The sequence below is a fragment of the Oncorhynchus tshawytscha genome, linkage group LG22, assembly GCF_018296145.1.
Source record: "Oncorhynchus tshawytscha isolate Ot180627B linkage group LG22, Otsh_v2.0, whole genome shotgun sequence".
NCBI classification, from domain to species: Eukaryota; Metazoa; Chordata; class Actinopteri; order Salmoniformes; family Salmonidae; genus Oncorhynchus; species Oncorhynchus tshawytscha.
Genome location: NC_056450.1, coordinates 17,148,704 through 17,174,991, shown reverse-complemented (window position 1 = coordinate 17,174,991; position 26,288 = coordinate 17,148,704). Strand labels below are relative to the sequence as shown.

At 43.0% G+C, this 26,288-nt stretch overlaps 1 protein-coding gene across 1 annotated transcript in view; it reads left to right on the top strand.

The window, feature by feature from the left end:
* The window catches only part of LOC112221956 (metabotropic glutamate receptor 4-like), a 323,222-nt gene that overhangs the window by 62,073 nt on the left and 234,861 nt on the right, over positions 1-26,288 (top strand). The window lies entirely within an intron of this gene.

The following is a 26,288-nucleotide window of genomic DNA, read 5'->3' as shown; positions in this document are numbered from 1 at the left end:
AACCAGACTCTTCCAGTCAACCAGACTCTTCCAGTCAACCAGACTCGTCCAGATATGCCAGTCAACCAGACTCTTCCAGATCTGCCAGTCAGCCAGGATCTGCCAGACAGCCAGGATCTGCCAGTCAGCCAGGATCTGCTGAAACCACCAGCCAGCCAGGAGCTGGTAGATCTATCTACCTGCCTGAGCTTCCTCTCACTCCTGAGCTTCCTCTCACTCCTGAGCTTTCTCTCACTCCCGAGCTTCCCCTCAGTCCCGAGCTGCCTCAGTCCCGAGCTGTCCTTCAGTCCCGATCTGCTCCTCAGTCCAGTGGGGTTCTGGGTGAGGACTACTAGGCCATGGTCGGCGGCGAGGGTGGACTATCCAGGGACGAAGGGAGAGGGGACTAAGACATTAAATGAGTGGGGTCCACGTCCCACGCCGGAGCCGCCACCATGGACAGACGCCCACCCGGACCCTCCCTATTGTTTTGAGGTGCGTTCGGGAGTCCGCACCTTAGGGGGTTCTGTCACGCCCTGGTCAAAGTATTTTGTGTTTATCTTTATGTATTTGGTCAGGCCAGGGTGTGGCATGGGGTTTTTGTAATTGTGGTGTGTTTGTCTTGGGGTTTTGGTGGTGGTATTGGGATTGTAGCTTAGTGGGTTGTCTAGCAAGGTCTATGGCTGTCTGGAGTGGTTCTCAATCAGAGGCAGGTGCTTATCGTTGTCTCTCATTGGGAACCATATTTAGGCAGCCATATTCTTTGAGTTTGTCGTGGGTGATTGTCCTTAGTGTTCTATGTGTACTCTCGGTTAGTTTGCACTAGATAGGCTGTTTCGATTACGTTTATTGTTTTGTGTAGTGTTCGTGTTTCTTTATTTTGATTAAACATGAATCTCAATCGACACGCTGCAGTTTGGTCCGACTCTCCTTCATCACCACTAGAAAACCGTTACAATTACCACAAAAAGGTAAGTGGAAGGGGGGGAATAGTAAGGAACCTGTCTGTAGGCCCTGCATTAAAGACCAAAATTGGTTAAAGAATATTATGATAAATAAAAATATATACTAGTTTCATTTAAGGACCAAAAAATTGACAGCTGTGCCATATACATTGCTAAATCGTTGGGAAGAGATTTTCAATGTACCGATTCCATTGCACATGGTTTATGAATTGACACCGGAATCTAAACGTAGCATTTTTCAATTGAAATGATTATACAAAATTCTTGCAACCAATAGAACGTTGTACACAGTATATATATGGGGATACAATCTTCCTAGCTCTGCAGATTTTGCTGCGCGGATGCAGAGTCATTAGATCATTTATTTTGGTACTGTCCATATGTAGCACGTTTTTGGTCACAGGTCAAGGAATGGCTGAAGAATTGCAACATTTACCTAGAGCTAACGCTGCAGGTAGCAATACTGGGTGATTTGAAAAGTCATAGTCAATCAATCAATAATATAATCATTATTTTAGCAAAAATGTTTATCTTTAATTTACAATCTGTAGAAAGTATAAGAATATAAAGGTTCATTACTTTTGTGAATCATCACAGCACAGTTAGAAATCCAATATGGATGGTGTTAAGAGATAGATGGGAGGGGTTGAATGGAGCTGGAGGGTGGGACTAATAATAACAACAAGATAACCAATGTAAAACATACGGGGTCTGTAAAATGTATATAGGTGCCGAACTTTTGTGAAATAGCACAGTTACAAATATATGGCAAATAGAAATCAAACTGGATGGACATCAGAAATAGAGCAAGGCCAGGACTAAAGTCAAACAAAATATAACTATTGTAAAATAGATTGTGTCATTCAAATGTTTATAGTATGTATAAGCTAGAAGTAGAAGCCTAAATGTAATTGTTTACTAGTTTACTCCAATTGGGGGAACAGTGGTAAGGTTTGCAGGGAATAATAAAGGAAGGTATATTCTGAACAAAGTGCATGTGTGTACCTGTACGTGTCTTTATGTGTATATATATATATATATATATGTGTGAATGTTATGTGGGTATGTGTGTGTATGTATGTATGTATGTGTATATATATATTTACCAAAATAATATATGGGGGATTCGAACTGATGCAGACAATTACATTGATGGAAGCAACAATCTATCCTCAATATTAAAGCTGATCCACCCCCTAAAAAAATCTAATAATAATAATTTATCCTACACTCACTGCTGAGTGGCAGTCTGAACATTACATATTGGTAGTATAGGCCATTGTTAGGTCCTTTTTCATCTGGCTTAACCAAAGATTGTCTTCCCTTCAAGACTGAGTAAACCGACCTACTGTACATACAGACTGCATGAGGCTACCTAGACCTACTGTCTTTCCCAGTATGATCAGTTCCTCTACCTCACCTACAGTAGTATCTAGCAGCCCCACTGTTCTTCAAGTTCCCCTAATGGATTTAAAGGTATTCAGAGCCTCTTCTGGCTCGAACGTAGCTCCTTCCTCTGGCAGCTCTAAGAGCCTTTATCTCTGTTTGACATGTCCTACTGTATCTGAGCAGTGTTCAGTGTCTTACTCTACATCCTGGTGGATCCGCAGAAACACGTACATGGATATTCTCCTCGTATTCTCCTATGTTAAAGACTTGGATTTACCTGGATAGATATCAAGGTTAGGATCCTGTTTGTAAGACACTTGTTCAGTCAGTCTCCCTTGTTAAAGACTGGATAGCTATCAAGGTTAAAGCTAAACCAGAGGGATTTTTTCCCCAGGAGGATCCTGTTAGTAGGACACCTGTTTAGTCAGACACCTAACTACCTCTGATCAGGTGCTTCATGTTAATGACATTATTTCTCATTTCTCCTCCTCCTTTTCTTCTGGCCAGGAGGGTGAATACTTCATCTTCATGGTGAGCTGTCAGGACGTGGCGAATGCTAGAGGAAAAAACCTGCGTACATTATTAAGGAAATTCTACAAATTATTCTAAAGACAAAGCACTAAGCAGTTTGGAGCAACAAGCACACAGTTATGTAAGGGTTTCTATACAGATTTAGCTAGGCGGTAGACTTTCAGTGGAGGGCATTGAGAGTTGTGACATGTCAAAAGAGCTGTCAAATGACTTCATACAGTATGGAATCAAGGAATGGTGACCTTGAGTTCCTATTTACCTTTATTTAATCAGGTAGGCAAGTTGAGAACAAGTTCTCATTTACAATTGCGACCTGGCCAAGATAAAGCAAAGCAGTTCGACAGATACAACAACACAGAGTTACACATGGAGTAAAACAAACATACAGTCAATAATACAGTATAAACAAGTCTATATACAATGTGAGCAAATGAGGTGAGAAGGGAGGTAAAGGCAAAAAAGGCCATGGTGGCAAAGTAAATACAATATAGCAAGTAAAACACTGGAATGGTAGTTTTGCAATGGAAGAATGTGCAAAGTAGAAATAAAAATAATGGGGTGCAAAGGAGCAAAATAAATAAATAAATTAAAATGAAATACAGTTGGGAAAGAGGTGGTAGTTTGGGCTAAATTATAGGTGGGCTATGTACAGGTGCAGTAATCTGTGAGCTGCTCTGAAAGTTGGTGCTGAAAGCTAGTGAGGGAGATAAGTGTTTACAGTTTCAGAGATTTTTGTAGTTCGTTCCAGTCATTGGCAGCAGAGAACTGGAAGGAGAGGCGGCCAAAGAAAGAATTGGTTTTGGGGGTGACTAGAGAGATATACCTGCTGGAGCGTGTGCTACAGGTGGGAGATGCTATGGTGACCAGCGAGCTGAGATAAGGGGGGACTTTACCTAGCAGGGTCTTGTAGATGACATGGAGCCAGTGGGTTTGGCGATGAGTATGATTCGAGGGCCAGCCAACGAGAGCGTACAGGTCGCAATGGTGGGTAGTATATGGGGCTTTGGTGACAAAACGGATTGCACTGTGATAGACTGCATCCAATTTGTTGAGTAGGGTATTGGAGGCTATTTTGTAAAGGACAACGCCAAAGTCGAGGATTGGTAGGATGGTCAGTTTTACAAGGGTATGTTTGGCAGCATGAGTGAAGGATGCTTTGTTGCGAAATAGGAAGCCAATTCTAGATTTAACTTTGGATTGGAGATGTTTGATATGGGTCTGGAAGGAGAGTTTACAGTCTAACCAGACACCTAAGTATTTGTAGTTGTCCACGTATTCTAAGTCAGAGCCGTCCAGAGTAGTGATGTTGGACAGGCGGGTAGGTGCAGGTAGCGATCGGTTGAAGAGCATGCATTTAGTTTTACTTGTATTTAAGAGCAATTGGAGGCCACGGAAGGAGAGTTGTATGGCATTGAAGCTTGCCTGGAGGGTTGTTAACACAGTGTCCAAAGAAGGGCCGGAAGTATACAGAATGGTGTCGTCTGCGTAGAGGTGGATCAGAGACTCACCAGCAGCAAGAGCGACCTCATTGATGTATACAGAGAAGAGAGTCGGTCCAAGAATTGAACCCTGTGGCACCCCCATAGAGACTGCCAGAGGTCCGGACAACAGACCCTCCGATTTGACACACTGAACTCTATCAGAGAAGTAGTTGGTGAACCAGGCAAGCAATCATTTGAGAAACCAAGGCTGTCGAGTCTGCCGATGAGGATGTGGTGATTGACAGAGTCGAAAGCCTTGGCCAGATCAATGAATACGGCTGCACAGTAATGTTTCTTATCGATGGCGGTTAAGATATCGTTTAGGACCTTGAGCGTGGCTGAGGTGCACCCATGACCAGCTCTGAAACCAGATTGCATAGCAGAGAAGGTATGGTGAGATTCGAAATGGTCGGTAATCTGTTTGTTGACTTGGCTTTCGAAGACCTTAGAAAGGCATGGTAGGATAGATATAGGTCTGTAGCAGTTTGGGTCAAGAGTGTCCTCCCCTTTGAAGAGGGGGATGACCGCAGCTGCTTTCCAATCTTTGGGAATCTCAGACGACACGAAAGAGAGGTTGAACAGGCTAGTAATAGGGGTGGCAACAATTTCGGCAAATCATTTTAGAAAGAAAGGGTCCAGATTGTCTAGCCCGGCTGATTTGTAGGGGTCCAGATTTTGCAGCTCTTTCAGAACATCAGCTGAATGGATTTGGGAGGAGCAATGGGGAAGGCTTGGGCGAGTTGCTGTGGGGGGTGCAGTGCTGTTGACCGGGGTAGGAGTAGCCAGGTGGAAAGCATGGCCAGCCGTAGAAAAATGCTTATTGAAATTCTCAATTATGGTGGATTTATCAGTGGTGACAGTGTTTCCTATCTTCAGTGCAGTGGGCAGCTGGGAGGAGGTGTTCTTATTCTCCATGGACTTTACAGTGTCCCAGAACTTTTTGAGTTAGTGTTGCAGGAAGCAAATTTCTGCTTGAAAAAGCTAGCCTTGGCTTTTCTAACTGCCTGTGTATAATGGTTTCTAGCTTCCCTGAACAGCTGCATATCACGGGGCTGTTCGATGCTAATGCAGAACGCCATAGGATGTTTTTGTGTTGGTTAAGGGCAGTCAGGTCTGGGGAGAACCAAGGGCTATATCTGTTCCTGGTTCTAAATTTCTTGAATGGGGCATGTTTATTTAAGATGGTTAGGAAGGCATTTAAAAAAAATATCCAGGCATCCTCTACTGACGGGATGAGATCAATATCCTTCCAGGATACCCCGGCCAGGTCGATTAGAAAGGCCTGCTCGCAGAAGTGTTTCAGGGAGCGTTTTACAGTGATGAGTGGAGGTCGTTTGACCGCTGACCCATTACGGATGCAGGCAATGAGGCAGTGATCGCTGAGATCTTGGTTGAAGACAGCAGAGTGCCCCTGTTTAAGGCTTTGGGGAGGTACCTGGTAGGTTCATTGATAATTTGTGTGAGATTGAGGGCATCAAGCTTAGATTGTAGGATGGCTGGGGTGTTAAGCATGTTCCAGTTTAGGTCGCCTAGCAGCACAAGCTCTGAAGATAGATGGGGGGCAATCAGTTCACATATGGTGTCCAGAGCACAGCTTGGGGCAGAGGGTGGTCTATAGCAGGCGGCAACGGTGAGAGACTTGTTTTTAGAGAGGTGGATTTTTAAAAGTAGAAGTTCAAATTTTTTGGGTACAGACCTGGACAGAACTCTGCAGGCTATCTTTGCAGTAGATTGCAACACCGCCCCCTTTGGCAGTTCTATCTTGTCTGAAAATGTTGTAGTTTGGAATTAAAATTTCTGAATTTTTGGTGGTCTTCCTAAGCCAGGATTCAGACACAGCTAGAACATCTGGGTTGGCAGAGTGTGCTAAAGCAGTGAATAGAACAAACTTAGGGAGGAGGCTTCTATTGTTAACATGCATGAAACCAAGGCTATTACGGTTACAGAAGTCGTCAAAAGAGAGCGCCTGGGGAATAGGAGTGGAGCTAGGCACTGCAGGGCCTGGATTCACCTCTACATCGCCAGAGGAACATAGGAGGAGTAGAATAAGGGTACGGCTAAAAGCTATGAGAATTGGTCGTCTAGAACGTCTGGAACAGAGAGTAAAAGGAGGTTTCTGGGGGCGAGAAAATAGCATCAAGGTATAATGTACAGACAAAGGTATGGTAGGATGTGAATACAGTGGAGGTAAACCTAGGTATTGAGTGATGATGAGAGAGATATTGTCTCTAGAAACATCATTGAAACCAGGAGATGTCATCACATGTGTGGGTGGTGGAACTAATAGGTTGGATAAGGTATAGTGAGCAGGACTAGAGGCTCTACAGTGAAATAAGCCAATAAACACTAACCTAGAACAGCAATGGACAAGACATATTGACATTAAGGAGAGGCATGCTTAGTCGAGTGATCAAAAGGGTCCAGTGAGTGGAGAGGTTGGTTGGGGGTCACAGCGATTTAGACAGCTAGCCAGGCCATCGGTAGCAAGCTAGCATAGGATGGAGGTCTGTTGTTAGCCACCTCTTGCGTTCCGTCAGTAGATTAGTGGGGTTCCGTGTGGTAGAGGGGATTAATCCAAATCACACAACAACAACAAAAATAAAAACAATAGATATAGTTATAGAAGCCCAAGAAGAAAACATAATAATAAAAATAAATAAATTGTCCGATTGTCTATTCAGATAGCAGCCGGTAAGACAGCTAACGGTTAGCAGGCCGCAGATGGGCGTTCAGGTAACGTCGCGACGGAGGAGCCAGCCGGATCTCCTTCGGGTAGATAACGTCGGCAGGCCAGCCGTGAAGGCCCGGTGGGGCTCCGCATAGGCAGTAAAACGGGTCCGGATAGGTGACTGCAGCCCAGGAGTGATTGATGGAACTCAGGAGTGATTGACGGAGCTGGCTAGCTCCGGAATAATTGATGTTTGCTCTGGAATCGACGAAAGCCGATAGTCACACGGATAGCAGCTAGCTAGCTGTGAGATCCGGGTATGAATGTCCAGAGAGCAGTCGAAATCCAGGGACATGGAGAGAAAAATTGGTCCGGTATGTTCCGTTCCAAGCCGCGCTGCGCCGTACAAAACTGGCGATAGATTTTCGAGCTAAAGGATAGCTGATGACCACAAACCGTGGTTAGCTGAATACTAACGATTTGCCAGTAAAGAAGCTAACTAGCTTCTGAACTAGCTTCTGATTAGCTTCTGGATTAGCTTCTGGGCTAGCTTCTGGCTAGCTCCTGGCTAGTTTCAGGCTAGCTTCTTGGAGTTTCAGGAGGATTACAGATTTGTGGTAAATAATACTTTTTTATAAATATAAATTGGTGAGGCGGGTTGCAGGAGAGTGTTTTGAAGATGAGTTGATGGAAAATAAAAATAAAATGTTTGTGAAAAAAGTTGTAAATATATATATATATACAGGACACGACAAGACGAGGACAAAAGACATCTGAACTGCTATGCCATCTTGATGTAACATGAGATCATGAGATCATTCAGTTGGTAAATCCATGCAGTGTAGATTAGGAGGATCACGCATCAGTGTTTTGTTCCCTTAAGGCAATTTATACAGTAAAGGTATATCAATTGTCATTGATCGACCCTTATCTTCCTATTCACTTAGGTACCTTCCAATGCTACTTTCAGATATTGAATAATTGTTATTACCCACTCAAATACACTCAGGAACTTTCTCTGCAATTCCTGCTTTCTCAGATGCAGCAGGTGCACAACCAATGTACCACCCAAGTGACTAATTAATTAAACTTAATTTCTACTCAAGCACAGCACAGATGGCTGTATTCTGGGGCTGCTAACCCATCTACCTCTTAGCCAGTACGCTAGATTGCAGTGTCTCATTCATGCTTTGCTCCGTCTTGTTTGATCTTAGATTTAACAAGGCAGATGAAAGGTGCAATTATCGTCTCCCAAGCTCCACTTAAAGGTGTGCCTTACACGAAATTGGTGTGGTACGTCGCAAGCTCTGCTTCAAAGAGGAGGTTTTCTCATTTTCCGCAGTGGAGAAGTCACCAAAAGAGACAGAGGGGAGAGATAAAAAGAGAGAGGGACTGAGATAAAGTGGGAGGAAGTAAATAATGAATGCTCATATTTTGTAAAGACCAGGATGCATACCACAGGCATGTAAATAAGAAAAGCTCATAGTAGCCTTCTAGGGAGGGATGGATAGGGAAAGGAAGGGATGGAGGGTAGGAGCGAGAGACTGCACTATAACCTGTCTCTCACTCTCACCAGAGTTAAAGGATAGAATATTTCAGGGACAAATGCTCGCGCAGGAGGGGTAAGGGTTCTGGACCTGAACCAACTGTAAAAGTTATGTTTATTCTTTCTTGGCTCTAAGATGATGGAGATATTTGTCAGAGCGTCAGAAAAGCGTAAAGAAAAAATTAAACATTGTGGGGTCTCACACAGGCACTTCTGTCATTGGGAAAACAGAGCTTCCTTTGTAACTTTGGTTACAGGCACTTCAGTAACGATGATGATGACGACTATGATGATTATACCAATGATATAAATTCCGATGATTATTATTTCCCTATAAGAGCACTCCTGAATGAGAGGCACTGCTTCATCCATTAGTCTTAGCAGACAATGCAAACAGATTGATGGACAGTTGGACAGGCTGTCAGCACTTCTTATTAGCCTAACACTGTAAAACTCTCCCAGCCAACAATTAGTCCCTCTGATTCAGGGCTCTGGGTGAATAACAGCTTCTGACAAGTCACAGAATCCTCTATAAACCCGTCCGCAGGCCTCAAACACAGGTCAGATGGTTCTTTTCACAGCCCATCTCTTCGTGCCAGGCTGGGCTGGAGCAGAGAAGGACAGGGTCTTAAGGCTAGCCTAGAGACCAGTGTCAGAGAATGATGAACCAGAAAAGGAATATGAGGGGACTACGCTGAGAGAGTGATATGACACTCCGCCAACTTGATGTTATCTTTTTGAGGTATAGGATTGTATAGTGGGCTTTGTGGTGGATGTGGGATGCATCATTGGAAAACATTGAAATACATTAGGCTGTATTTCCACGATACAGTAAAGATTTACAGTAAAGATATATTGTGAAGATTGCAATTGCAGTCTACCCATAACAAGCTTCCCTTCCTCCCAACATATTAATTGCTGTGTGATACTGAGATAATTAATCCAATGAAAACACGGAACTCACAGCACAAACCATGCGTATCAACAAAGGCTTGGATGCACATCAGCACCCCAAACGAAGACATGATGATTGGTATTACCAGAGGAATACACACGTAGAGGAGATGTACCTTCTTCCAATTAGTGCGTATCCACTCATCGCTATTCCAGTCAGTTGCATGGCATTCACTTACAGCTATGGCACATGAACAATGTTTTCACAGATCCTGACGCAGTGCTGTGTGTGGTGTGGCAACCCTATGGCACATTATGCGTTGGCTGGTTGATGCATGTACGCTCCCCTGAACTCCTGAGCTGGTATCAGGAGTCTCTGTCAACATCACAGTGAGTCCCTTTTAGACATGCCTGGTTTTTGGTGGTGTCATGTTCCTTTTTTGCTGCAATCATTACTAAAGCATTCAAAATGTTGTATTAGTCCCAGAGCTAGAGCCCTGGCTAGCTAACACTATCTGCCAACCCTGGAGCCTCTCCTCTGTTTTCCCATTAATCTCTTCTTACAGGGATCTACTCCCAGCTTCAAAGTGAAGTTGGAGAGCCTTTGGTGTTGATGACATGGACTTAATCCCCAGACTAAAGGTTTTATAGAAGGGATCTTTCCGTGTGAAATGGGAATATGGGATTCATGCTGTGGCACGGGGTGAAGCTGAACCACCCTGTTGTGGTGATGTCAGAAGGAACCAGGGGGAGCTAAGTACAGTGATTAATACTAGATCCTCAAAAGCTCTCCGCCCGTGTCATCTGAATTGGGAGGAAAATGTGCTCTTATACAAATAAAACCTAAAACTGTGGCCATTTACAGTGCATTAGGAATGTACTCAGATCCTTTGACTTGTTCCACATATTGTTACGTTACAGCATTATTCTAAAATTGATTCAATTTTTTCTTCTCTCTCATCAATCTACACACAATACCCCATAATACTAAGCAAAAAAAGGTTTTTAGAATTTAGACATTTAGATAAGACATTTATATAAGAATTCAGACCCATTACTCAGTACTTAGTTGAAGCATCTTTGGCAGTGATTATAGCCTCTGTCCTCTTATGTATGATGCTACAAGCTTGGCACACCTGTATTTGGGGAGTTTCTCCCATTCTTCTCTGCAGATCCTCTCAATCTCTGTCAGGTTGGATGGGGAACATCGCTGCTAAACTATTTTCAGGTCTCTCCAGAGATGTTTGATCGGGTTCAAGTCAGGACCCTGGCTGGGCCACTCAAGGACATTCACAGACTTGTCCCAAGCAACTCCTATGTTATCTTGGCTGTGTACTTAGGGTCGTTGTCCTGTTGGAAGGTGAACCTTCGCCCCAGTCTGAGGTCCTGAGAGCTCTAGAGCAGGTTTTCATCAAGGAACTCTCTACTTTGCTCCGTTCATCTTTCCTTCAATCCTGACTAGTCTCCCAGTCCCTGCCGCTGAAAAACATCCCAACAGCATGATGCTGCCACCACTGTGCTTCACCGTAGGGATGGTGCTAGGTTTCTTCCAGATGTGACGATTGGCACTCAGGCCAAAGATTTCAATCTTGGTTTCATCAGAGCAGAGAATCTTGTTTCTCATGATCTGAGAATCCTTTAGGTGCCTTTTGGCAAACTCTCACACAATTGCATAGCCTATAGAAATGTTGTGCAACATGGGCTCACGGGCTCTCATGAAGCATTCGATCACTCTGATTGATGTCAGAGTGATCATAGGGAGTAGTGCTGAGTACCTGGCAGTTAACGAGTTTGGTAAGCTACTAATGACCATCAGTAGCATCAGAGCTTGGAGAAGCGTAATTACCATGACTAAACGTTCACATGTATTTTTGACTGCCATCATGACTCATGACCGCCGGTGTGGCGGTAATACGGTCACCGTAACAGCCCTAGCTGCCTTGTGCTTTATACTGAGGAGTGGCTTCCTTCTTGCCTCTCTACCATAAAGGTGTGATTGGTGGGGTGCTGCAGAGAAGGTTATCCTTCTGGAAGGTTCTCCCATCTCCTCAGAGGAACTCTAGAGCAGTGTCAGAGTGGCCATCAGGTTCTGGTCACCTCCCTGACCAAGGCCCTAATCCTCTGATTGCTCAGTTTGGCTGTGTGGAAGAGCCTTGGTGGTTCCAAACTTCTTCCATTTAAGAATGATGGAGGACACTGTTTTCGTACCATTCCCGAGATCTGTGCCTCGACACAATCCTGTGTTGGTTTTTGCTCTGACATGCAGTGTCAACTGTGGGACCTTATATAGACAGGTGTGTGCCTTTCCAAATCACGTCCAATCAATTGAATTTACCACCGATGGACTGCATTCAATTTGTAGAAACATCTCAAGGAGGATCAATGGAAACAGTATGCACCTGAGCTCAATTTCAAGTTTCATAGCAAATGGTCTGAATACCTATGTAAATAAGGTATTTCTGTTTATTATTTTTAATACATTTGCAAAAAAAAATGTAACCTGTTTTTGCTTTGTCATTATGGGTGTATTGTGTGTAGATTGATGAGGAAAATGTAACCCTTCAAGAAGATCCCTCATCCCTGGCAAGCAAAGGAAAGCATCAGAGGCAAATGGAAGAGCTGTCATGCTAAAGATCCCTACCTTCTCCATCCATGTGTGCCTAAACATTAAAACGCTCTTTGACAGGTGGCAAAAAGCAGAGGGGATGCAATATTAATGCCCTCAGTTTTCAGGACCATAAATAAACCCAGGCTATATTTGGAACAACGTTACCGTGACATTCCCAAGCATTTGGAATCCTCCTCACGAATACAGTTTATCATATCTCCCTTTCTCTACATCCCCCACTCCTTCACTCCTGTCTTCTTGCCGGCTGGGTGGTTTCACTAGAACAGTGACATAGCCATTGTGTGATTCCCAAGCATTTGGAATCCTCCTCACAAATACATTTTGTGGTCTCCCCCAATCTTCCACTCCTGTGTCCCTAGAATAGAGGCATAGCCATTGCCTACTCAGGGCTCTGGCACACTGCCAACACCTGCCCTGGCTGCACTGTTGCCTGCTGCTTTGTGATGTGCCAACCATTACTGAGCCACTGCATGAGAAAAGATTGCTGTCTGTTCAGTAGGGTGGATGTGATGCTTAGTGGATTCCACAGTGTTTTTCCATTTGTTTTCTGGGTAGAAGACATGCCAAACCTTTGATTGTTATGATCAAGCTTGGTGTTTGATGTGGGAGCTGATGTTGCATCATATCTTCCCTGGAAGTTTGTGTTTCCTTTAGGTGTACAATAGAAGGTGGTCACATGCGTTGGTGTGTGTGTCCTATTCTATCTTGGCAGGGAGATTATTAGTTTTCGATGCAAAGTCAACACGTCCATTCATGATGCTTTTAGTTGCAATACACATTTAGCTGTAGGCATTCTCAGACTATCCACATCACGATTCCTCTTACACACCAGAGGTGAGTCATGAGAGCAAGTGGCAAACAATAAATGACCATGGATAAATACATCTACCATGGAGACTAAAGCTATTCACCGCCTAGCACTTGCATTTCAGATCTTACATATGCACGCACACATGCACGCACACATGCACACACACATGCACCCACACATGCACACACACATGCACACACACCACTTCCATCTCATTTTGATATTATGAACCAACCTTGAACTCCCTTCCCCTACGAGCCTTGTGATGTCTTGAGCTTTGACAGTCATGGAATTTTGGATGACAGTTATTGGTCAGCCAAATGACCCTGGTCACCGTAATAACCGTTCGAATAGCAATTTTTTTTTTTTTTATAAATAATAATAATCGGTTGCCTAGGTAGGCATTTCATCTGAGCAACAAAGTTTCAATCCTGTGTAGAGTCCCAGTTACAGCAGAAACGGACTCAACCGCACGACTGCTCGGCCGTCCTGTCTTCAGTCAGCTGTTCGTTCCACGCCCTAAAATGATTCTTTAACGGTTATGATGACGGTCTTCATCCATAACAGTCGGTTACACAGTTGTACAGTAATTGTGCCAGCCCTAGTGAAACATGTGTATTGATCTGCAGGAGAGTGTGTGTGTGCGTGTATTGGTGTTTGTGTGTCTGTGTGTGTGTGTGTGTGTGTGTGTGTGTGTGTGTGTGTGTGTGTGTGTCAGCAGCATCGTCTGTCCTGAGTATCAAATAGAATAATACTCCTCCTTATTCGCTTGGCACCTGCTGAAAAGCACACGCTGGCAACATTTATCTGTCAGAAGGAGAGAAAAGGAATCCTTGTCGTTTTATGTTGAACATCTAACTCACATGATGTGATCACTGATAGTCTGTCTGGAGTCTGGACTGTCTGCAACAATTCCAAGTGTATGTCTGTCGCCTACACCTCCGCCAATATTTACACCATGTCAGCCATTTTGCAAACCTCGCCCTTCTGATTTATAAGACCATGAGAAAATCCTCAGTATAATATCGAGGTGCATTTGAAATGATGTATTGCATTATCATCAAAGCAAATGTATTTCTTGGTTTAGTGTTATTTGAGTGGGTCTGTAGAGCAACCCCTACAGTATAATATGAGGCTAGAGACTTGCAGCTGGATGAGGATGTGGCAGTGGTTCACTGTATCTCATTCACATGGCATATTTAGGGCGCAGTCTATTCAATTGCTTATGGTAAACCACAGACCAGCCAGGCTCAAAGAGCTTATTGTAAACTGTGGCACATGTAAAATTAGCCAATGCAGTGGGACACACATGGAATCTCTGCTATTAGCTTTGCTCGTTGCTTCACTGGCTTCCCCCTATCTCCCTCCCTCACCTCCCTCTCTCACTTTTCTACAGTCTCTCAGAGAGACATTGTGTACCTTTTACAGTAAACATTTTAAGAAATCCAGAACAAAGACAGACTTTTCCTCCTCAACGACTAGCTCAAATCCCACCAGTGTGACTTGTACATACGTTACAGAGCAACTTAAAAGGCCAGGCTGTAAATAATTGACACATTTCATGCATAGTGAAAACCGATCACGTCTCAGAGTAATACATGTAGCCTACTGCACAGAGACGATGTTGGGTTTCCAGCAAGTTTGTATAGCATCACGCTACACCAGGGCTTTCTCAACTGGCACATTTGGTTCCTCGGAATTTGTTGGAGCATAAGTTTTTGGTTTCCCATTGGTTCTGGAACCATAGCCATACGTTTTCTTGACTGGTAAAACAGAACGTTTTTTGTTTGTTCTGAGAACGGAAGTGAACATTTAGCATGTTCTGGGAACATTACTTTTTAGGTAGCAGGGAGGTTCTGAGAACAATTTACTATGGTTCCCTGAATGTTTTCCTGGGAAGTTTAATTAACGTTGTAAGAATGGAAATTGTTATTTCAAGGTAATAATTAAATAACGTTCTGAGAACATGTTTCAATAAGACTTTTAAAAGCACTGCTAACCTTAAGATAATTCCAAGCACATATAGGACACGTGGAAATGAATTTGCATAGCCATTAATCATCAATAAGACTTTTAAAAGCACTGCTAACCTTAAGATAATTCCAAGCACATATAGGACACATGGAAATTAATTTGCTTAGCCATTAATCATGCAAACACATTTACATTTTATTGTGGCATTGCATCAGTAAGATTCAAACCTATGATCTTCTGTTCTCTATCCATGGAATTAGTCCACTGCACCACCAGGACAGAACTAGCATGCCATTTTTTTATTTTACTCATACAAAGCTGTTGATTTTATTCTATTCAACCAGACCCCATTTCAAAGGAAACGAGCACTCATTAAGATCAGGTGTGACCAATGAGGAAACATGTTGGAAACATTATGCTGAAGTACTGAAATTCCCACCTAAGAAACATATGGTTCTCAGAACGTAATCTGCTAGCTCGGTATCTTGCAACATTCCCAGAATGTTGTGGGAAGGTTGTATGCAAAATAACCATAGGACAACCACACTCTCACCAAGCTATAAGAAACATATGGTTCTCAGAACGTTATGTGCTAGCCGGGTATGGACTGTACACAGACAGTCCTTTGAAGGTTGTGTTTCTTTGCTCACATTTATTTTCTCAATATTTGTCCAATTTAATTTCAACATATGTTATCATCTGACACTAACACCAACAACATTAGCAACACTAGCACCAAGGACAGCGCCAACTAGAAAGAAAGACAATTTTGTCAACAATTTGGTTAACTGTTATTAACAATAACAAAAATAATGACCAAACTGTTAATTAGTGAATACATTTTTTTTCCAATACCCTTCGTCCTTGTGTGAGTCAGCTGATGGCGAATAGAGGGAGTGTTTGAATATGGGGAGTGTCTGAAGTCTGTTATAGAGCTGGGACGAATGCAGGACGCATAACATGGAGTTAGAATACATGTAATGAACCTGTTGATCTCTCTCGCTCTTTTGCTCTTCTCGCTCTCGCTCTCGCTCTCGCTCTCTCTGTCTCTCGCTCTCTCGCTCTCTCTCTCTCTTTTTCTTTTCCCCTCTCTACTCTGTCTTCTCTCTCGCTCTCGCTCTCTTTTTCTTTTCCCCTCTACTCTGTCTTCTCTCTCTTTTCCCCTCTCTACTCTCTTCTCTCTCTCTCTCTCTCTCACCACCCCTCTTCCCTTGTTTTTCTCTCTTCCTCGGTTCTGGCTCATTGTGCACAGAACATTTCACAATAAATGAATGTGATACTTGCCAAGATTATAATACATGCATTGTAGTTCTGTGTGTAATTTATTTTCTTGCCAGTCATATTCCTGAAAGAAGTTCATGTGTTGTCTCCCACATTGTCCCTCTAGCACCTTACTGATCCATTCATAATAGATTAACTGTTAGGTAACAAGAATCTGGCTACAACTGCTACAATCTGACTTTATTCAGAGTCCCGGGAAAGGGTGAGATATAAAGCTAGCAATATGCAGGGCTTGACTTTTATTGGAAACTACAGTTTCATTGAAGTACCCATCTCTCACCTTCTTTATATTCCTTTATCTCTTTATCTTTCCCGCTCTCGCTCCACCTCTCTCTCACACACACACACACACACACACACACACACACACACACACACACACACACACAGTGTACATGTACACACATGCGTGTGTGTGTTTGTGTATACATTTTACTATACTTGTTAGAACCAGAAGTCCTCACAAGAATAGTCACAAGAATAGTAAACCAACTAAAATTCAGAGAAGTAAGGACACTTTGCCAGTCCTCACTTGCAAAAAGGCGATTTTAGGTTTAGGGGTTAGGTTTATGGTTAGGGTTAGAATCAGGGTTAGGGTTAGAATCAGGGTTAAGGGTTTGGTTTCGGTTAAGGGTTAGGATTAAGGTTAGGGTTAGAGTTTAGGAAAAGTAGGATTTTGAATGGGAATCAATTGTTGTCCCCAAAATGTTCTCAAAGGTATAGTAAGACAAAGCTACGCATGCACACACACACACACAAGCGCGCGCACACACACACACACACACACACACACACACACACACACACACACACACACACACACATAGAAAATATAAACAGTCAACAAATTAACTATTGATCCTAAAAAAGATTTTAAAATATATTTATTTTCATCTTCATTTTGGTATGCAATTTCTCCCAGACATGTTGAAAAAGGGTAACAATTATAAATGAAGATTGCTTTCCTCAATATGTACAGTTGAAGATGGAAGTTTACATACACCTGAGCCAAATACTTTTAAATTCAGATTTTCACAATTTCTGACATTTAATCCTAGTAAAAATTCCCTGTCTTAGGTCAGTAAGGATCACCACTTTATTTTACGAATGTGAAATGTCAGAATAATAGTAGAGAATTATTTCAGCTTTTATTTCTATCATCACATTCCCAGTAGCTTAGAAGTTTACATACACTGAATTAGTATTTGGTAGCATTGACTTTAAATTGTTTAACTTGGGTCAAACGTTTCGGGTAGACTTCCACAAGCTTCCCACAATAAGTTGGATGAATGTTGGCCCATTCCTCCTGACAGAGTTGGTGTAACTGAATCAGGTTTGTAGGCCTCCTTGCTCGCACACGCTTTTTCAGTTCTGCCCACAAATTTTCTATGGGATTGAGGTCAGGGCTTTGTGATGGCCACTCCAATACCTTGACTTTGTTGTCCTTAAGCTATTTTGACACAACTTTGGAAGTCTGCTTGGGGTCATTGTCCGTTTGGAAGACCATTTGCAACCAAGCTTTTACTTCCTGACTGATGTCTTGAGATGTTGCTTCAATATATCCACATCATTTTCATGCCTCATGATGCCATCTATTTTGTGAAGTGAACAAGTCCATCCTGCAGAAAAGCACACCCACAACATGATGCTGCCACCCCCGAGCTTCACGGTTGGGATGGTGTTCTTCGGCTTCCCCCTTTCTCCTCCAAACATAACGATGGTCATTATGACCAAACAGTTCTATTTTTTTCTTCTTCAGACCAGATACATTTCTCCAAAAAGTACGATCTTTGTCCCCGTGTGCAGTTGCAAACCGTAGTCTGTCTTTTTTATGGCGGTTTTGGAGCAGTGGCTTCTTCCTTGCTGGGCAGCCTTTCAGATTTTGTCGATATAGGACTCATTTTACTGTGGATATAGATACTTTTGTACCGGTTTCATCCAGCATCTTCACAAGGTCCTTTGCTGTTGTTCTGGGATTGATTTGCACTTTTCACACCAAAGTACGACATCAAATGATGTCAATTAGCCTACCAGAAGCCATTACATAATTTTGTGGAATTTTCCAAGCTGTAAAGGCACAGTCAACTTAGTGTATGTAAACTTATGACCCACTGGAAATGTGATACAGTGTGTTATAAGTGAAATACTCTGTCTGTAAACAATTGTTGGCAAAATTACTTGTGTCATGCACAAAGTAGGTGTCCTAACTGACTTGCCAAAACTATAGTTTGTTCACAAGAAATATGTAGAGTGGTTGGAAAACGAGTTTTAATGACTCCAACCTAAGTGTATGTAAACTTCTGACTTCAACTGTAAATCTATTAATGCTGCAGTTTAAAAAAACATCCCTTGTGCAAATAAATATACAGTGTTTCCTTGCACCTGTCTTAAATAAGAGACCACATGCTGATTTGAAACTCTTTTGACAGAGTCTGTCAGTATTTAGGATCTGTCACTGCTGTAATAATATTTGAAGATAAATACACAACTCAGCGGACTAAAGGTCAAGAGGGAATTCGTGATCAATTGAAATAGTTGTTTTTCTGTAATGGGGAACTGAATATTAATGGGTCAGGGACACGGGAGGAATTTCAGTCCGGGACCCACAGCTACACGTGGCAAGTTCTTATTTGTCCGAAATGTCTATACATTGAGCCCAATTTTACTTCCAGGAATTATAATTGGTCAACCACAGGCTAGGGTTGGGTTATAAACTACATCCTGTCTCTTTGTTCAGAAAAGAAACCATTGAGGACAGGGAAGAATGACCATCTACCATCTACTTTCCAGCATAACAACTATGATTTGTTCTCTTTGAATAAATATATTTTTCTCCCCCTGATTTGCTTTGGGTCTGTGTTCTTGAAGAATAACATCAACTACTAACACTGCTACCAATCTCAGACAGTGAAGAAATACTTTCTCTCTTTCCCACTCAAGTGACAGTCAGTCACGGTGGTGGTTGATCCCAGTGGTGGTTGTTCTCACTGGCTCAGTTTTATTACCTTTAAAGTAGCTGACAGACTTCCCTGGATGTGGATACCTCCAGTGTCTGTCTGATGGATATGGAACCTATAAGACCTCTTTGAGCTTAGAGATAGACACGGGTTGTTGTATGTGTACCTGTGGATGTATGTGCGTGTATATTTGTTTATATGTCAACAAGTGATTGGTATGAGCCCTTCCTGATATAAGAAGGCAGACACTTGTGTCTTCAAGGCAAGGATACATTTGGCTCTTGTATATTGACACCAAGGAGAATCATGCACCAGTCATATGTTCTATGAGTGAGACAGAAAAGCGTCTTCTGAAACACAATAATTAATTTCTGCTCCCCACTGTGATCCTATTGCCCATTTGGGGCCTAAGTATGAGTGCTGATGAAGCATAACGGCCAAACAGCAGTCTCCTGTCGGATTAGGATATCACTGTCAGACGCATGGCTGCCCAGCCGCACTCTGAGGGCCATATTAGCACAGTGCACGGCATTACCAGGCTTCAGCTCTGTGTTCTGAAATTGAATCGAGTTGAGCCCCCCACTCTGGCTACCTATTCCATCCAGACAGACATATTGGTCCAGGGGCCATTTGTTTGCAGCTGATGCATTCAATATACACCAGCCAGGTATTATGATGGCCCATAATGGAACATACAGTTGATACCAAGTAGTTTATAAAATGGAGGGTGTAGGTGGATGATGGGTGTAGGTGGATGTTATCGCGGGTGTACGAATGCTTATGTTCCTAGCTCCAACAGTGCAGTGTAATACCTTACAATACAATACACGCATATCCCAAAAATTAAAAGAAAGGAATTAAGAAATATAGAAACATTAGAACAAGCAATGTCCAGAATATAAATATATACTGTATGTATGTATATGATGGTGTGTATAGACCTTATGGACAGTATATGAACAGAAAAGGTGTACAGAAGTAGTTATAGGATGAGCCTTGACAAGAATACAGTATATACATAATATGAAGAGGGTAAAACGGTATTTAAACATTATTGAAGTAACCAGTGATCAATGTACATATGGCAGCAGTCTCTAAGGTGCAGGGTTGAGTACCGGGTGGAAGCCAACTAGTAACAGTGACTAAAGTTCAGGGCACTGGGCGGAGGCCGGCTAGTGCTGACTATTTAATAACAGTCTGATGGCCTGGGAATATAAGCTGTTTTTCAGTCTCTCTGTCCCAGCTTTGATGCACCTATTCTGTCTCTGCCTTCTAGATGGTAGTGGGGTGAACAGGCCGTGGCCCGGGTGGCTGAGGTCCTTGACAATCTTCTTGGCCTTCCTGTGACACCGGGTGCTGTAGAGGTCCTGGAGGGCAGGCAGTGTGCCCCCGGTGATGTGTTGCCATACCAGGCGGTGATCCTTTGGAGAGCCCGGTGCAGTTGCTGTACCAGGCTGTGAGACAGCCGGACAAGATGCTCTCAATGGTGCTGTAGGTTTGTAAAGGGGCCAAACTAATTTCTTCAGCCTCCTGAGGTGGAAGAGGCGCTGTTGTGCATTCTTCAGCACACTGTCTGCGTGGTTGAATACTTTCAGGTTGTCAGTGATGTGCACGCTGAGCAACTTGAAGCTTCAATGACCACCAACCGGTCTTCCTGTGCATCCTGGATTATACACATTCCTAAACACACCTACACACACAAATGCACACTCTCAGACTATTTTCTTGTTGCTCATACACTGTAGGGATGTCCAGTGAAGTACAATGTTTGTCAGTGACACCTGATGAAAGTGGATGTTGAGAAACTGGAGTTGTAATGAGGAGATGTTTTTTGATACTTGCCGAGTTGCTATGTAGTCAGCAATTGCCCTCTATACCTCTTACTCCTCTTCAACAGACAGACAGATGATCTTGATCTGCTCTTCCCATCTGGGTCCTGTGTCTAGAACATCTGCTGTAGATGCCACCGTGCGTGCAGTCTCAGACTCTGACAGCAAAAGGCATGGCCCAGGCACATAACTTCCGTGTCCACATTGGCTAAGAGGGCATGGTGAGAGAGAGTGAGAGATAGAGAGGGGGCTGGGGCTGGACTGAGGGGACGGAGAGAGGAAGAGAGGAAGGAGGACAGAGGGGGAGAGGGTGAGAACAATCTCAGGCAACATGAGTAATATTCAAACTGATTTATTTCCTGGGAATGGGAGATACGATATATGGTACTTTTTCCCGCCTTGCGCCAAAGTGCCAGGGCTTGTTATTCTGATCTGGTTTCTTGTCATTTCATGTCATTTCACTGGAGAATTGTCCAGCGCTGAAGCAATTTATTTGTCTGCTCTGTTTGGTCACTATGCTGTAATTACCTTCCTTGTTGCTGTATTAGCTTTGTAATCTTAACAACCTGGGGGGAAGGAGATTTGGAAATGAGACTCATGCAGATAACTGGCCAGCAGCTTTTCAAATTATCCAGCCTGTTCTCATATACTTGACATAACATAGTAAACGTAAATCCAGCACACTCAAATTAGTATGATATGTTACATTTGGTATGGTTACACAAGAGAGAAGGTTACTAAATACAAAAACTAAAGTAGGGTGGTTGGTCGGGGTGGTGGGTAGAAGTTTAACGTGACCGTCTAGCAACCCCAAGGTTGCATGTTTGAATCTCATCATGGACAACTTTAGCATTTTAGCTAATTAGCAACTACTTACAACTTTTTAGCTACTTTGAAACTACTTAGCATGTTAGCTAACTCTTCCCTAACCCTAACGCTTTAACCTAACTCCTAACCCTAACCTTAACTCCTAACCACTAGCCTAGCTAACTTTAGCCACCTAATTAATATTAGTGTTAGCCACCTAGCTAACGTTAGCCACAACATATTGAAATTCGTAACGTATCATATGTTTTGCAAATTCGTAACATATTGTACGAATTGCAATTCGTAACATATCATACGAAATGGATGATGGACATCCACAAATTAATACATCCCATACAAAACGTAGCATTTCATATTAATTGGAGTGTCCAGGATTTACATTTACTATGTTACTTCTACCACTGAGTCCAGGTTGAATTATTATGCTGAGATTATGATCTCATAGAGAATTATCAAAAGAGCGGATTATCCTGGGTAGAGAGATTATTTTCAGGCCACCCACATAATGTTGTAATTCTGTTTGCAGCTGAGGTAACACATAGAGTACAGGCCACTCAGGAAGATCATTACCTTCTGGGTACAGATTTGTGAAAGCAGTCACAGGTCTTACAGCCATGAGGGTATGACGCAAAAGGAGGCAAAGTTAAAGGGGTAAAATCAGGTGTAGCTTTATTTATTAGGTGACACAAAATTGAGGTTACTGAAAAAGGTTAAAAAAAGACTTACAAAAAAAACAAATCCCTGAAAGGGTCGAGTAATAAAAAGGACTAGGCCTAAGCCGGCATTCCTGCCAATATAACTCTCTTGGCACTGACGTGGTCTACCTGGCCCAATATTGGACTAAAGGAGCCTAAATATTACTCCTTATAGTCCAAGGACCTTACATGTTCTGTTCAGAGGCTAATTGGCTCTGGCAGCCAAAACAGTCATACACTCCATCTAAGCGGGAATCGATTCTCAATTGCGGTATGGTTCTAGAAACAAAAAGCCCTCTACTTTCATATCAAATCAAAATAATTTCATAAATGCAAAATATGCACATACTGTAGACTGTGTTAACCATTTTCTTTGCATCCAAAAGTATTTTTCAGTGACAAGTTTGCCGTCTTCAGGTTACATGCAGGTGTTCTGAGACACAAATAGCTAATTAGCACAGGTAGTCAACTCTGTCTTTCACCTGTTTTCCATAAACAAATGCTGTAACGTGGAAATATGGCCGTGTGGGAAGCCTAACCTTATAAAGGTGTGTAGTAATTGAATCGATTCTTTTTTGAAAATGGTTCAATGCTGATATGAAAGATATGTTCTTTAAGTTTCCAAAACCGTGCTGCAAGTGATGCGTGTTCATGTTTACAGCAAGCATCGGGCCTCTAAACAAAAGTCCCCCTGGGAAGAAGATACACTACATGAACAAATGTATGTGGACACCTGCTAGTCAATCATCTCATTCCAAAATCATGGGCATTAATATGGAGCTGGTTCCCCCTTTGCTGCTATAACAGCTTCCACTCATCTGGGAAGGCTTTCCACTCAATGTTGGAACATTGCTGCGGGGTCTTGCTTCCATTCAGCCACAAAATCATTAGTGAGGTCGGGCACTTATGTTGTGCGATTAAGCCTGGCTCGCAGTCAGCATTCCAATTCATCCCAAAGGTGTTCAATGGGGTTGAGGTCAGGGCTATGTGCAGGCCAGTCAAGTTCTTCCACACCGTTCTCAACAAACCATTTCTATATGGACCTCGCTTTGTGCGTAGGGGCATTGTCATGCTGAAACAGGAAAGGGCCTTCCCCAAACTATTGCCACAAAGTTAGAAGCACAGAATCGTCTAGAATGTCATTATATGCTGCAGTGTTAAGCTTTCTCTTCATTGGAACTAAGGGACCTAGACCGAACAATGAAAACAAGACCCAGACCATTATTCCTCCTCCCCCAAACTTTACAGTTGGCACTATACATTGGGGCAGGTAGCGTTCTCCTGGCATCCGTCTAACCCAGATTTGCCTGTCGGACTGCCAGATGGTGAAGCGTAATTCATCACTCCAGAGAACGCATCTCCACTGGTCCAGAGTCCAATGGCAGCGAGCTTTACACCACTCCAGGCAACGCTTGGCATTGCACATGGTGATCTTAGGCTTGTGTGCGGCTGCTCGGCCATGGAAACCTGTTCCATCAAGCTCCCGACGAACAGTTCTTGTGCTGACGTTGCTTTCATAGGCAGTTTGGAACCTAGTAGCGGGTGTTGCGTCCGAGGACAGATGGTGTTTCCGGGCTACGGGCTTCAGCACTCGGCGGTCCCGTTCTGTGAGCTTGTGTGGCCTACCACTTTGTGGCTAAGCCGTTGTTGTTTCTAGACGTTTCCACTTCACAATAACAACACATACAGTTGACTGGGGCCAATCTAGCAGGCATAAATTTGACAAAATGACTTGTTGGAAAGGTGGCATCCTATGACGGTGTCACGTTGAAAGTCGCTGAGCTCTTCAGTAAGGCCATTCTACTGCCAATGTTTGTCTGTGGAGATTGCATGGCTGTGTCCTCGATTTTATACACCTGTGTCAGCAACTGGTGTGGCTGAAATATCCAAATCCACTAATTTGAAGGGGTGTTCACATACTTTGTATATATAGTGTACCTTCATCAATACGCGCTAAAGTTAGTTAGCGTCTATGAATGGAGTAGGTATGGAGTAGCTTAAACATCTTCCTGAGATAGATTAGCTAGCAACATGCTAACTATTCACAGTCGGACAAAAGGCTTTACTATTTTTTTAACAGGTCCTCTTCAAGCTAGGCAATCTCCATCACAGCATTGTAAACCATTTTCCTTATTTATTGAAGACATTGGTTTCTTCCCAGCCTCATTTGAGGAGGGAGGGAGTCAGTGAGTGTCTCCCTTGTGCTCTGCCAAGCCAGCCCTAATCCTCCATGGACCCTGAGCTGCATCTGCTTCACTTTCTTCCCCCTCTCACCCCTCTCTCCAGAACTAGATGTTGTGCTTCAGCTGAGCCTGGGAAGCCTGGGAAGCCTTCATCCATTATGGATGCTGTGTTATAGGAGACTGATCTATAAGATCTCCCTCTGGATTCCAGCAGGACAGGAGAAGCCAGCACAAAGCAGCTAGGCCTCTCTCTGTATCTTTTTACTGTACAGTTACTGGAGCGGGGCATTTTTATCATTTGATTTGCTGTCTATAATTCACAAGGCATGACAGCATACTAAGGCAGCCTGATACAGTATATTGTAAATCCTGTTGTAGGTTGAAAGGGTTCTGCAGAAAAGCATCTATTCCCTTTTTTGACCTCTGTCTTCCTCCTACTTCCTAATCTAATCAGGGACATCAAAGCCACAACAACGGGACCCTACAACACATTGTTGGGGTTAAGGAGCAGCATGTATCTCCTTTTATGTTGACCTGTTTCCTGCCAGGTGCCCTTCCTAGCCTCCATCACAGGACAAGCCAGGCATGGCTGACAGCTGTATGAGGTTGTTGCCAATGTAGTTGCTGTTGGACTGATTGTCTATGCATGGGACAGCCAATGAAAGAAAGGAAGGGTAGAGAGAAAGAGAGGTAAAGAGAAAGAGATACACAAACACAGACAGAGGGGGAGAGAAGAAACAGACTCAGCTGCAGGTCTTTCCCACTGGGCAAACATCCACCACTTTATTAGTCTGGCACAGTGGTAGAGGAGAGCCTGCTGTGGGGGGACGAAACACACACACAGACACAGCCAAACATAGACACAGACACACACATAGACACCGACACAGACAGACAGAGAAGACACACAGACACAGACAAACATAGACACAGACATAGACACAGACATACAGACACAGACACACACACACACAGATACCGACACAGACAGACACACAGACAGACAGCGAAGACACACACACACACACACCAATATGTTCAAATAGAGACAGAAGCCATACAGCTGAGGTGATGGGTTTGGAGAGGAGAATTGAGCGAGGGGAATGTGGGGTCCAAGCAAATGTCTTCATCAGTTAAGTGATATTCATACTTTGATTATGAACGTCCTGTGCTCTCTATTTGAAGCAGGATATTTTATAAGCCTTTGGTAAAACACCCTGGAGAGATTCTGCTTTCCACATGAAGAAAGCGGGACGTGGCTACGAAGCAGCCTATGAACTCGTGCCGCTTAGGCTCTGAGTCAGTTATACTCCAGGCCTTATGAGAATAATTCATGACAGTGCTCTAATAGCAAGTGAAGCAAGGGTGTGAAATGGAGAAAAAAAAAACATTTATAAGACTGCAGTATTAGACTTGGTGATTTTTCTGTTTGAATATCTATATTATTTGATAGAAACCGTGACCCTCCAATGTTGTTTATGCACAGATATGTTTAACAAATGCAAAAGCATTGAAGAAGCATGACTCTGCTTATTATCTGCTTCATCACAGCAGAGAGTTAGTGAAAAATGTCTTTCATGTTTTATTGAATTGAAAAGCAGTGCGTGGGAGCTAACGCCAATTGAGATAGAATTGTTATAAGAACCAT